This window comes from Chelmon rostratus, chromosome 13, assembly GCF_017976325.1.
Source record: "Chelmon rostratus isolate fCheRos1 chromosome 13, fCheRos1.pri, whole genome shotgun sequence".
Lineage (NCBI taxonomy): Eukaryota > Metazoa > Chordata > Actinopteri > Chaetodontiformes > Chaetodontidae > Chelmon > Chelmon rostratus.
The window spans coordinates 18,252,972-18,266,929 of record NC_055670.1 but is presented as its reverse complement, the minus strand read 5'-3'; positions in this window follow the sequence as shown (position 1 = coordinate 18,266,929).

Sequence of the window (13,958 nt, the reverse complement as noted above, 5' to 3'; positions counted from 1 at the left end):
GCCAGCACAGGTTGTATGGCAGTTGTAGACCAGATCATGTGTGTCCAAGTAGACAGGGAAAAACTGGAACTGAGCTGAAAAATGTCGCAACACCTTCACCTTTTAAGACTGGTTCTACAATAGTATGAAGAGTCACAAAATACTCAGTTCAGGACCAGTGGCTTTTGTTCAACTCTACCCTATCCTATCCGCATCATGTCGTTGAAACGTCTCCAATTGGACAGAGAACACTGACAAAAACCCTGCACGTTGCCAAGAACAGAAATTCACTTAGCAGAGTACTTTGCTAAACGCTGTAAGCCCTTGATTTGTGTGTTTGTGTGTATGTGCATGCGTGTTGAATCCGTTTGCAGTGCCATTATACAGGCAGTGTATTATAAGCAGAGGAGGTGAAAGCGTGGCACTCCAGAATCCTCTGGGAGCCATTACTGGCATCGCTGATGCAGGAAATAGATTCAATGTAGAAAATAATACCCTTCAATAATTAATTAGATGAGTTTTAAATCAACAGCAAACACAGTGACTGCACAAAGGGAACAGGTAAAATTCCAAGTGTTCTTAAAGAATGCTGTTAGGTGGCCGTGAAACTTAAAGATAATCAATAATGAGCTGAGGGTATGTGGTTAAACTTAATGATACACTTAAATTCTATAACTCATGTTCCTGCTGCATTTGTTTCACAGCAAAGGCCGAAGCCATTTAGCTAAAATAAGCTCCGTTTGCGTTTGGAGGTTAAGCAAAGGTTTGAGTTATGAGAAATATATTAGAAATGAGCAGGTTAAACACTTTCTTTCAAGTGCACAATTTAGCTTTTCCAACAACAGGAAGGTTCACTCTTCCATTGCATAACAACAATGTCAGTGCTAACATGATAAGCGCTAACTGAATCTTGGGGAGCCCGTACATGCATGGAATGACCTCTTCAGGGTTCAGATAATGATATTGTTCATGACTGATGGTCTTCTCTGTCTATAGCTGTTGCACACATTGTATGGCCTTTTCCTAGTATCTACTGGTGGGGTCTCACTTCAGTGTTTCAGATGTATTCGTGTCACTGAGTAGCGAGGTGGCCCTGGCCTGGTAGTCCGCTGCGTTTATTTACACTTTCCTTTATCAGCGGGTTGAATAGTGATGTTTTGGTCCTTGCTTATTGACGTCACAGCCTTCCTTCCTGGATGGGGAGGTTGGAAGGGGGGGCTCTGTGCTGGAGAGGGCCTTCGATAACTTCAACCTGATCTGTTCTGCCCCTGTTTTTATTGTTTTTCTTTGTGGCTGATTCTGTTGCTTTGATGAGGTCAACTATTGGTACATACTCTGGTGCGATGGCAAAGTTTAATCCACAATTCCTGCTTTGTTCTGTCTAAAAAAAATGGAAGACAATACTTGCCGTTAGCCAGTTCCCAGTGCTTTTTAGCTCTAGCATGACATTAACAAAAAAAAAAAAAAAAAAACGCAGCTTAGCAGGGGTGGCAGCTATTGCAGGAGTACCAGGTATGTAATGTACAATTTTAAACACACAATAGCTAGCTGACATTGATGAACGATTAGGGATAGCAATCTTCACAAGTGCTCTCAACTGATGATCCATGTGCCGACAAAACTACTTCAGCGGCGACAATGTTGCGGGTCGCGCTCTGGGTTTTTGCAGCTTTGTCGCTGGTGTGAACATACAATAAGTTCCCTGTCTGACAGGCTCTTCACAAATCCGTTGTGCGTTCTGTCCAGTATGTTATTATCTTTCTTCTACTTCCAGGTAATTTCTTCTGCTGTCCTACTGTAACTGGCTCAGGACTAGTTTTTTTTGGATTTTTTCTCCTTCCTCGCTTTTGTTGTTATTAGATAGTTGTGCCTTCTCAATGAAATCAGCGGCCTTCTTCAGGACTGCACCGGGCAGGTGTGATTTCACGTTCTGTAGTTGTCAGCTGCTTTATTCAAAGCTCCAGTGGTGAAATGGACCTGTCTCACTCTTTCATTCAGTAGCTGGTTCTGTGCCTTCTCGAAGATCAGTCTAGCTCTGCGGCCTTTCACCGTTGAACCAAAGCTCAGACTGTTTGGTGTGAGTCTGTGTTGTCAGCATCTCAGGTTAAGCCTGAGGTGGTTTCTGTAGTCTGCGATTTTTATGCCATACGTTTTTAAATTGAAATGCAGCCAATGGTTTTCATACTTAAGTTATTTCTTCTTGAGGAAAGAAGGTAATGGTTTTTTTTTTTTTTTTGGATTGATTTTGTTAAAGTTGTGCAAGTGCTATACCAGGTTTTATAAAGAAAACTAAATGGGAGAAACTCCAGAAGTCCAGAAATTTACAGCATGATTAATAGTAATGTAAAGGCTGGAACATGCTTAACAATATCTCATATACTTTTTTTCCCCTCACCCAAGAAGCATCATCAGTTCTGTTGAGCAGTGAGGAAAACAACATTCTGTACTTTATCAAGCGTTGGGGGTGGGTGGCCAGACACTACTTTCAACTCATCGACTCATTGTTCTGCTTTACTACCCAGATAACTAAAATATATGTCGACATATGATCAGCCTATGTTTGCTGGAACACAGAAAGAGGCTGTAATCGACTTCAAGGTCAAACAGGATCCCTCGGTCCCATTTGGAGATTTTGATACTTATAATTTCCTTCTGCTCATCTGAGACGTTTCTCTTGAGGAAAAAGTCATCTTTGCAAAACCAGGTCCCAGTGATCAGGGACAGGAAGGTCCGGTGGGGTTGGGGATTGAATGAAAAAACATCTGGACTGAATGACTGATGATTTTCTAGCAGCAGCAGCTTGAGGAACAGTTGTAATCTTTGTGAGATGTCTTTGTTGAATATTGAATGGTGAGAAAGTGATGGTACGTATATTAATGACTTATACTTAGGAGACTCGTCAGTTTGACAGCGTCACATCTACCCGCACAGTGGTATGTTTAGTGCTTCATATTGTATGGATGTGGTTAACAGGATGCTATTAATGACAATTTACAATAAACCAAGAAAATGGAATACACTCCAAAATATACCAAGGTCTCTCACAGGCACATACAACTATAATCTACACAAAACAATTCATCAGTTTTTATATTGTAAAGCTAGTAAGCTTCTTTTCTGGCTTTGGCTGAATTTGTATATTAGTGCATTGGCCAATAGTATGAACAATGGAAAAACAAAACATGGCTATATGGTTTGATGAGAGAAAATGTTCACAAATTAAATTTGTGTTTCAGTTATTTTCTTAAGTAACCAAATGGATAATGCTCTTCTGCCACCTTCTCTGGCAGCTTGGATCATTAGTGTCAGGAGCAAATCTTTAGTTTATAGATATTAGTGATAGTCAGGGGATCATCAAAGTTAGTTGGATTAATGGCCACCATGAATGGCTGTGTAAAGTTGCATGGCAATCCATCAAACAGTAGTTGAGATCCTTCAGTCTGGACCAAGGTGGTGGGCCGACACACTGACATTACCATTCCTAACGGTAGTTACCATTAGGTAATTACCAGATACTGTTTGGGAATTACTGTTGAGCAATTCCCAGGTAATGGAAACCCTCCCAGTCAGCATTGATGAAGTGACAAGCAGTTTGCGTGAGCTGTCCAGCAGCAGGTGGTCAGAGCTAGCTTGTCTGCACCGGCTAGTCAAACTTTAAGCTCATGTGTTACTGGTCAAAAATCCTCTTGTGGTTAACAGATTAACAGTTAACCCATGACTGATAACTATCGGAGTTTTGCATGGTTTGGGGGAGTTCTGATGTATTCATGTACCAACGCTATTTGAAACATAGTGGAGGTTGTCCAGTATTGAGACAGTGATGCTGTATACATATGATATCATGCATATATGAGTCCCCTACTCACGAAGCACAAAAATAACTTAAACAGAATAAAAAATGGAGGTAGCATGTACGGAAAAGGAAACAACAACATCAGGAGCTGCTGGATTTGTGTACACATGCAATTGCACCACAGTTTTGTCATCTAAGGTAAGCCATAGATGTGGTTTGTAGGATAAACTCATGTCTGCCACACTTCCCTAGTAAACAAAAGATTTGCTCAATAATGAGACATAACCCTCTTAGCGTCCGAGAATATTTCACATAATTTATGTGGATCCCTTGTGACCTGTTGTTAAGCAGGTTGGAGAAAGATATATTTGGACTTTGCATCACTTTTTTTTTTTTTTTTTTTGCCACATTTCGGTTGTTTCTTTCCCAGGAAAGTACATGGAAAGCCAGTTCATGAATATGTTTTCACTTGTTCCCCCTTTTGCATGTATTTATAGTATTTAAGTCTTGCAAGGGGGGCAATGCAATTCTTCAAATCCATCATTTTATTACTGTGGACAGACATGAAAATATTAATTAGCTGGGTGTTATAATTTTGTGAAACTAATTATATAGAAAGAACATGTTTTTCAGTCTATTTGGGATGATAAGAGGTAAAACCATGTCTGCTTCTGCTCAGCTAGTTCAGGGTAATTTTGGAGCTTTATGGAGAAACTCAAATCGAGTGAGATTAAAAAATCATTATCACTGTTTAATGAACATCCATTGTCATCCTGTGATTTTAATATTTATACATTGCAGCAGTAATAAACAAACACTAAGAAGATTACAGATTATTATTTTTCTCTATTTTGCTGCCTTGTCTAACGGACCATGTTACAGTGTATGCTCATGACCACTGATGGCTTGACATTATTGAATAAATTATACAATGGAGTGTAAAAATGAAGCTGGGCATCGTGTCTGAGCACATATTCACTGTGTTTGGGACTAACTTGCCTCCAAAAAGAATGATAATCATGCTGGTGAATGAGTTGATAGCAGTAATGGAATGGGAATGTGGCAGCAGTAAAGCTATAAATAATATCATAAAATCATGATAATTGAGAGTGTGAAAGCTAAATAATTTATCAAAGACTTTTAACATGCCTCTAAACTTACTGGTTTGGTCTAAGACTAAGTATAAGTTTATCCCTGAAACAGAACTGACATGTCATCTGGATGTTAGCGGACTGTTCGGTTGGTGTTTGTAGACAAGAGAGTTAAATCCCTTATCTGTGATGACACTGAGAGATAGCCCGGGGCTTTAACAGGAGCAATTAGAGGAAGACTGAATTTTTTTTTTTTTTTACTCAATTAACAACTCTGAAATGAGTGCCGCACAAAGCATATTTTCACACATCCAGAATTAACGTGCAAAGATCAATTGCTTGAACTACAGGTGAATTTTACAGATTTAATATTGCTTGCTTTGAAGGAAACTGTAAATGGTCACTGTGGGGGGCTTTGGGGAAGTTCAAAATAATTTCAACAGAACAACATGCTCCATACATTGAATTAAAATGATTATTTTCATGGCAACAATGGCCAGTGAAGTAGGCAGCTGTCCATTTTATTGTATTCAGTGTGCTTGATTACCTGTAACTAAATTCAAATGTATGCTTTATGCAGGACGATGTTTTGAAGACATGGTAAAGTAATCTTGATCCTGAAAATGCTGTATTATAGTTAACCATTCCCTGCGTAGACCAACCCAGCTCGAGCACAGTTTCTCTTGAAATGCTTTTTTTATTCAACATTGTTTGGCCTGTGCACCCACTGCAAAGACGAAAGCCTCGCTGAGAGACGGAGATCTGGAAATTAAATTGTAGGCATGAGTTCAACTTTGAAGTGTTAATTAAAGCCACTTAGGCCTGTGCTCAGCAGGTCAATATCCTGTATGTGAAGCTAATCAAATATGAAAGATGACAAGAAGCCTCTATAAAAAAAAATCTTAATAATGCTAGGCAGACCCTTTAATATGTTTTCTGTGATGTTCAGTTTTGTTTTGATGGTACTGATGAAGTTTAATGCTGGATTTAGACAGACCTCAGATATTTTTGTCTGTTAAGACGGTCACTGTGCTAGATTAGGCGATGACAGACTGCGCGTTGGCCCCCAACCAATCACCATGCACAAAGACGGCGGTCTTTGTGCATGATGTCATCAGGAAGGAGCCGCTAGGGACAGAGAACGTAAACAAACAATGGAAGCTGTGCTGGCTGTCTCGAGTTTGGATAAGCCTAGAAATAAGAAAGGCAAAATGACTGTGACCTTTCCTGTGTGCCACTGTGTAGTCTGGAGAATCTGGCATGAGAGATTGATTATATATTACTGTTTTGTTGATGAAGCAGCGTTGTTTATGTTGTACCGAGTGTTAAGGCTGCTTTCGTCTTTGCTTAGTTGTGTTAGGCAGAGATGATGGAAAAACATGCTTCCACTGGTTTTATCACAAGTTAGACAAATGTACACACAGTATGACGCATGTCCAAACATGAGAGTTGATTGATGCCAAACACCCACGGCTTGGAACAGATATGGCCATCATGGACCCCCCCCCAGTTTAGTGAGTATCACCCAGATACTCGTATGAGTTGAGCTGAGTTACAGCTTGATTATGGATAACCGCTGGCTTGTGATGGACGCTTAAAAAACGTCTTCTCTGCCTTCTTTACATTCAAGTTGGGTAGCAGTGCACTTATCTCTCGACGTCAAAACGATAAGGTGATGCGACGGCATCATAATGCATCAGTCCAAGAGCGGCTCATCACCGCTAGGGTTGTTGTTCCCTTTGCAATGCAAGCTGATAGCGTGGTGAGGAGGAAGAGTTAACACATCGACTCTGTGTCTGGTGCAGGAGTGCTGTTGGTGTCCTTTGTTGCTGCCAACTGAGTTTACAATTTAACTGTTCTGACTTGGCTCATAGTGTGGCCATAGCAACCACAGGAACCATACTGGGGAAAACTGCTACTTCTGTTACATAGGAGTGCCTTACATTATATGACACTTTTTCACCAGTGCAGCTTCAAAAAATACATCAACCTTTGAGCAATATCACTTTAAAAGTTTAGTATTCTCATATATATATATATATATTTTTTTACTTCAAACATTTTGACATGTCACAGTAGGAATAACACAAATAATAAAACTGATGACGGCTGAATTCCATTTAGTTGCTTCAGGTTCAGGGTCCTGGTATTGTGCATGCTGGCTCACTGTCATAACTGTCATGTAATCGTATAATATTTTGTCATCAAAACTTGTTGAAAAAATACCAACATAAACCTTAATGTTGTCGACTTGAGTAAAAATAAAAAGCTACGGTGTTAGGAGGTAGGGCCAGTGGTAATCACCTGCTGTCTCAAAGCACCTTCACCTTTTTATGCCTCCCTGTCATCCTCCTCAGCCCTTCTGTGTTCACTCATTCATCTATTTAGCTTTAATGCTTGCAGGCTAACTTAGAGCGGAGTCCGTTCGGGATTGCAACAAACCCTGAACCGGTTGCCAGTCTATTCCAGACACGAGAGTATAAAAATTAATCATTTTTATATTGAAATCCCGATTTGAAAGAGTTCAGTGTTCGAATAGAAAGCATCATGGTTTTTTAAAAGGCGCTTTAACAAGCTGTAACAATGTTGCAATATTGGTCAGATAAACTGCAGTCAGATATTTTACTGACTCGTTCGGCCTGAGCATGAACTGACATTCATACCTCGAGGTCTCAGAGGCTGTGAGACAGTTGTGTTGCAATTTTAGATATTGTTATATTTGGATCAGACAATCTAGTAAACATTGCAGAAAGTTTAGCAATGTGTTGTATCTGTTAATGTGGAAGAAGTAGGGATGAACCATATTTTTGTCATGTTTTTGTTACACAGAGTGCTGAATTTGACTTTATATGATTTCCTGTATATTGACTTTCCACTCCAGCATTACAGCCTCTTTTTTTTGTTTTGGTTTGACTTCACCTTGAATAAAATGCTTTCTTTGATCAGTTATTTAACTGCAGTGTACATTATATTGACCCAATTTGGGGCCTGAGGAATGAATGACACCCGCTCTGATGCTCTCATCCCCCTAGAAGGTGCTGTAACACACAAACGCTTTTCCCTGATGCGTTTTTACAACTCTACACTATTAAATCTGAGTTTTACTGTCGTTCTCAGAGAAAACAATAGCAACACAAATTTGTTTTTGCTGTAGTGCTTTCAAGCTAAAACTACATTTTGAATCCTCTCTGGCAGAGAAATTAAACTTAATTGTATATCAGTGAACCTTTATCATGCCTCTTTATCAGGACCAGTGGGAGCACATTTCATTAGAAATTCTACACTCTCACTCAGACAAAAGAAAGCTTTAATGGGAGCTTTCATTAACTTCCATTTTGCATGAACTTTGCTTTTATTTTTATAATGGACTACATAGATTTGAACTTGGCTTCCTGTTTGTGTGAGATGGATAGTTGATGAAAAAGGATTTGTTATGGAGAGAGATAATGTATTTGAATGGAAATGCCCTCCTTCTTTGTTTCCTGCCTCGGCACAGTGTTTCCTATAAAAGCCCTCAGATTCCATTTTAGTTTTGTTCGACGATTATGAGCTGCACAACAACACACTCACTTTTCAGGGCCTCGGATGAAACTGACCCAGTGTCATCCCTCTACCCCGACCAGTCCCACACTAATCTAGAGGAAGGGAGTTTGCAGCATTTTGCCAGAAAGACCTCTCTAAATGGTCTGGTGCATGTCGTCAACAAGGGATCCTCTCGAGTCCAGCATTGCCTCTGGACCTTTGCTTTTACTGAGTGTCTCAGCTTCTTCGGCTACCACAGCATTAGCGGGATCTTGTACTACTTTCAGTTGCCGCATATCACCTATCTCGAAGAAAAAGTGGCGTCAGGAAAAACCTTCCCCCGCTTTTACATTCTGTAATATAAATCCTCTTAGAAAGTCTGCACTCACTGCCTGTGACATAGAACATCTGAGGGAGATCTGGCATATACCTGCAGAGCATACAGAGAACATCACAAGCCCTATGTACGAGGTGAATGGGAAAGTTTCAAATACCTCAATGGGACCAAAGCAGAGCGACCATGCTGTGGCCAGTCTGACTGGAAAAGGCTGTACGGGCGTTCAGCTCACCGCCCGTGGGACATGGTGAAGTCTTGTCGCTTTAAGAAGGCCCACTGCACGGCTGAAGACTTTGAGTCTGTGAGTAATTTTCTCGCTTGCCTTTGAACTTAATCCTTTCAGCAGAGGTTTTGGCCTTAAGGCTCTCACAGTTGTATGGGAGATATGAATAAACCAAGAAATATGCATATAAACCACAGTGTATTGAAGAATCAAAGACTTCCCCCCCTGATTTTTTTTACCTGGTTTCAGAGTATGATTGCTTTCATAGGAGATGGACAATTGAGTTATATATATATAGTTCTTTTCTTCCAGTATGGAGGATGTGCACATTGCCCCATTTTGGACAAGATCACTGGGAACTATTTCATCTATGAAGACAGTAACTAGACATCAAAGCAAAAACCTTTTTCTGTTTGATGTCCGTGTCTCACTGTAGTATTTCTGCATCAATTCATTGTACTTTTGGCTAGTGCAGTTCTCATACCTGATTTACTCGCCATTCTGTAAAAAGCACTTTTATGTGTGATTTTAGTTTATTTTAGTGCATCATAGCCTCTTGTGTTCAAGCTCATCTTTTTTGGTAAATTAGTTTAAAAGACAAAACACAAGCTTTACAAAGCCTTGTTTTTCATGCATTCTATCCGGAGAGATGTGGATGATGGTTATCAACAGGAACACGAGCCTGGGAGTGCAGTCCGCCTGTCATTTGTGGCTCATCTTGCATGCAGTCACTGGAAATGCCTGTCTAGTCTCAGTGTATTTGCATTTTCGTGGTTGTGCATGTAGAGGCAGATATGATAAGTGTGGTTAGTTCTGTATTCTGGTGGATTCTGGTTCATGCACTTGGCTAAAGACAATTTAGCATGCAAAACTCTCCATGTTGAAAATCAATTTGTATATGAGTAAGCACACTAAAAGAAAGCGTTAGTATATGAAAAGATTTTGTTTAACCCCAGAAAAAGTGTGAAGACGCCACATCAAAAATATGCAAGGGAGTTGAAATGAGTAAGCAAAACAAACAAACGAACAAACAAAAAATCATCAGTGTGCTGTGTGATTTGCTGAGAGATAGATGTTACTGCTTGAGGAAATGTAAACGAAGCAGTGGCAGAAGCTAGTCAGTCGGTGGCTAACTGCTGCTCACTATACTCTTTGGCTGTAGCTGCTATCTGCCATTAGCTAGTTACCTCAGTTAGCTGTGCAGCTAGTGGCCCTATTAGCTGACTAGAGTCTACCGTGACTGACACCTTGGAGCAACGCGGGAGTGTTGATGTTTATGCAACAGGACTGGGCTCAGCAGCCTCCCAGTAAACATGGCTGAACTTGGACCAAACACGGCATCTGAGACCGAAGAAGGCGGCTTTGACAACTGGGACAATGGTGCCATGGTGACTTGCACTCTCTCAATACATAGACGTCTTTGACAGAAAGTCAGAACTGCTACTTCTTCGCATTTTGTTGTTAATGTTAGTTATCAGTTGATCTCTACACTAAAATTCTGGCCATATTTTACTCATTGTGCAATTAAACATCCGAATAAACAAAAAATAATGGCAGACGAAAGAATCTGATTTCTGTGGAGCGATTAGGAGACCGTTGTCAGGAAAGTGGGGACTTAGGGGAACTAAGGGGTAGAACCCAAATGCAGACACAAGGGACGTAGATATAATTATAATATACTGTATCTGTTGTGTTTTGTATGTTGATTTTCAACACTTGAGGCTTGACTGACGCTCAATTATTTACGTCGTGTTGTTAGGCCCTACTCTTCTTGAATGGTTCCCAACTGGAGAATTAGCACCACCAGCTGTTTATCTCAAAGAACCAAATCCTAATAGTTGCTTAAAGGTAACAGATGGAAATGCACATTGATTTGCATCTTCTTTTGCAGATTTTGTGCAAATTAATTGGTCTCAGTAAAGCTGTCAAAATTGGCCAAAATGTCGTTTGAATATTCCATCCGAAAAAAAAAACACATAGACTTGAACCATTTGATTTGAACTATTCACGTTTCTGTTTGACCTACATTTCATTTTCAGTGAAAGTGATGTGTGCTTCGTTTCTGTTGAAGATCTGAAGATTTCAATGTCCCTGACAAATGGGATTGATTCTAGTCAAATATTATCTGTGTTTATGCACCCTATTTTCCCACATTTTCGTGTCCAAGTGACTAATGGAGGCAAGAATTTTTGAGACTGGTCCAATATTGAGAGAGCGCTGCATTGCAGCCAACTGCAGCCTCCCTCCGGGTGTTTGCACACCGTCAAATTCCATCCACTAAACTTGCTTGTTTTTGGCTCTAACAGGCTCAGCTTGTTATTCTAAGTTCGTGACAACCGTATGGAAAGGATCCTTACAGAGATGCCTTTTTGTTAAAGAGCGAGATCCTTTTTGCTGCTATATTGCTCCTCACCAAAGCCACCAGACTCCATTTACAGAAACAGAAATTTTAAAACTTGGCAGAAACAAAACAAAACTCAGCGAAACCTTGGTCCGTCTTTCCACTGTTCCAGAAATCAACACCAACTGTGGTTTGGTCAAAATAAACCCTTAATTCACCAAGTCGGGAGTGAGAGAGAGCAGACAGTGCAGAGGCAGCAGGGGAAAATAACTCAGGAATTCAATACAATACAATCAACCCCTTTTTTTTTCTTTTTTACAATTCGATTATATATTTGAATTGAAAATATTTGTTGACAGCCGTCGTTCGCAGCAAGCTTTGCCTTGAAAGTCTGACCGAGCTTTGCTGACGGCACGTTGTATATTTATTATTGCTATCTTGGCTGCGGAGCCCTGCATGTGCCTTAAAAACTGACGAGCTGGGAGTGAGAATGTGTTGCCACGTTCTTCTGCCCATTAATTACTGCCCATTATTGTTGTGATTTATGAATTTGTATTGTGTATATATCTTTCAGCAGAGTATAAGAAATCTTTGGATGGAGAAGAACATATTGCCTTTAAACCAAATGAGCAAACTGCAGTTTTAATGGAAGAACTTTTTAATGTGCTTGGCCGTCGGTTTGGCCGACACATATCGTGCGCAGCTGGTCCCTGTTTTGTCAAAACGAACTCTTTTTTTTCTGTGTGTAAACTCTGGAATTCATCACTCTTTGCCACACGAGTTGGGTGGATTATTCTGTGGTATTTACAATCTCTTTCTATTTGATTAAAGATCTAGGAGCATCAAGGCAGATTAACTCTGCCCCTATGGTGTAAATAACCCCACCAATCTCTTCACATCCATGGCAGCAACTCACAAGGCATTAAGTTGTGAAGACTTTATCGACAGCTCTTGTGTTTGGGTGTTTAATTAAAACCCTGCTCACTCAGAGGGCACTGTCACTGCACTGAGATACCCCCCCCACCCCCCCCAAAAAAGATCAGGTTTTATCATTGGGTTTGTCATAACCTCATGTTAATATCTGTTGAATTACAGTGTCTGCAAATCATATTGATGATAGCCATATCTTAGAAATATTGCACGAAGAAAAAATGACACATCCAATATTCTGCCAGTGAGGAAACACTGAAGTCTTACTAAAACTCAAGTGAGTTTCTGTCTTACTTTCCCAAATCTAAGATAATAATGTGGATGATTTTTTTTTTTTTTGTGCAAGTTTGAACAAGACAGTACCAGCAGCAGCTGGTCAAGAAGAGCTTTTACACCGATGTGCTGCGGTATCTCCCTTTAGGCTGCCCAGTATAAGGTGGAAAACTCGAAATGATTGGTTCTCTCTTGAATTCACACCTATCTGTGGCCCTGGGGCGAGAGGGAGCATGCTGCTCGACACTACCCATTTTCCAATACATGTGGCAGTTTGCTTCTATGACCTTGTGGGCCATGAAAATGTGATTGACCTCTAGGTTGTTAATGTAAATTACCTATTGTATTCATCAAGGCAGTCGTATAAATAATGCATGAAAATGTGTCATTTCCAACTAAAATGCTCAAGTTCTGTTTACATTCTCATCAGCAAATGACAGAAAGCTAATGTATAGAAAATAAGACAACAGCATACTGAACATCGTATGATATTAAGGGGCGAGCCTGGCAGGACTAAGCATCTAGTAGAGATTTCAGATATTACTACAGTACTGAAACTACAGACCATTACAGTAAACTGAGCAATGGGTTGCATTTTGTGTATAGCAACAGCAGAAGTAAATATTGTACTTATATGAATATTTTAATTTAATATAATTAAATTGTATCATTATCAAACACGTTATTTGAAGGTGTGTTTGTGTTTATTTTCCATTAAATGAAGGTCTTAGTATATTAGTAGTATCACAGACTGGCCAGGTTTGTTAACACGACTGTGTTGTCTGTAATCTGCCGACGTCACGTGATCTCTCGATGCCTGAAACTGCTCCCTTGTTGACTTGGTGATGGATCAGCATAGGGCGTCAGAAATTTGAAGCCCCGGTTCAGTGAACAGTGGGTCACTGATGAGTTACTGATAACCTGTGACACAATTTCAAGGTGTCGGAGAGCAAAGATGAGGAGGAATGAGATGAGTGACCAAATCCATCAGCTGGAGGTTTTCACAGCTAAAAAATGTGAAACACTGGGATTGTGATTGACTGCGTATTTAATAACTTGAGGCACAGTGGTTTGCTGCTGAAAGAAAATCTAAATGTGTCATAAGAATTTGAGGAACTTGAAGTGCTGCACTGGGAAGAAGGAATGTATTAGTTACTTTGAGGTGCTGTCTGTGGTATTACATTAAAAATCTCATTTTTTACAGTGTAAATGTACGAATCAAACAAAAGCAATGAATGAATGAGGCTGATTAGGTTGAGTTTTTTATTGAAGAGGCAAGTAAAGCTTGCACAGCTGGCCGGTGTGGGCATCGATCATCCACTGGAGTCACCCAGCGAGCGTTGTCAGGTTTTTCCAAACCAAGAGACTGGCTCGTCAAGGTTTTGTACAATGTTCCAAAAACTCAAAATTACTAGAATAATTGGGATCCTAATGTGAATGTTAAGATATTCAGTGAATACATGAGGCAG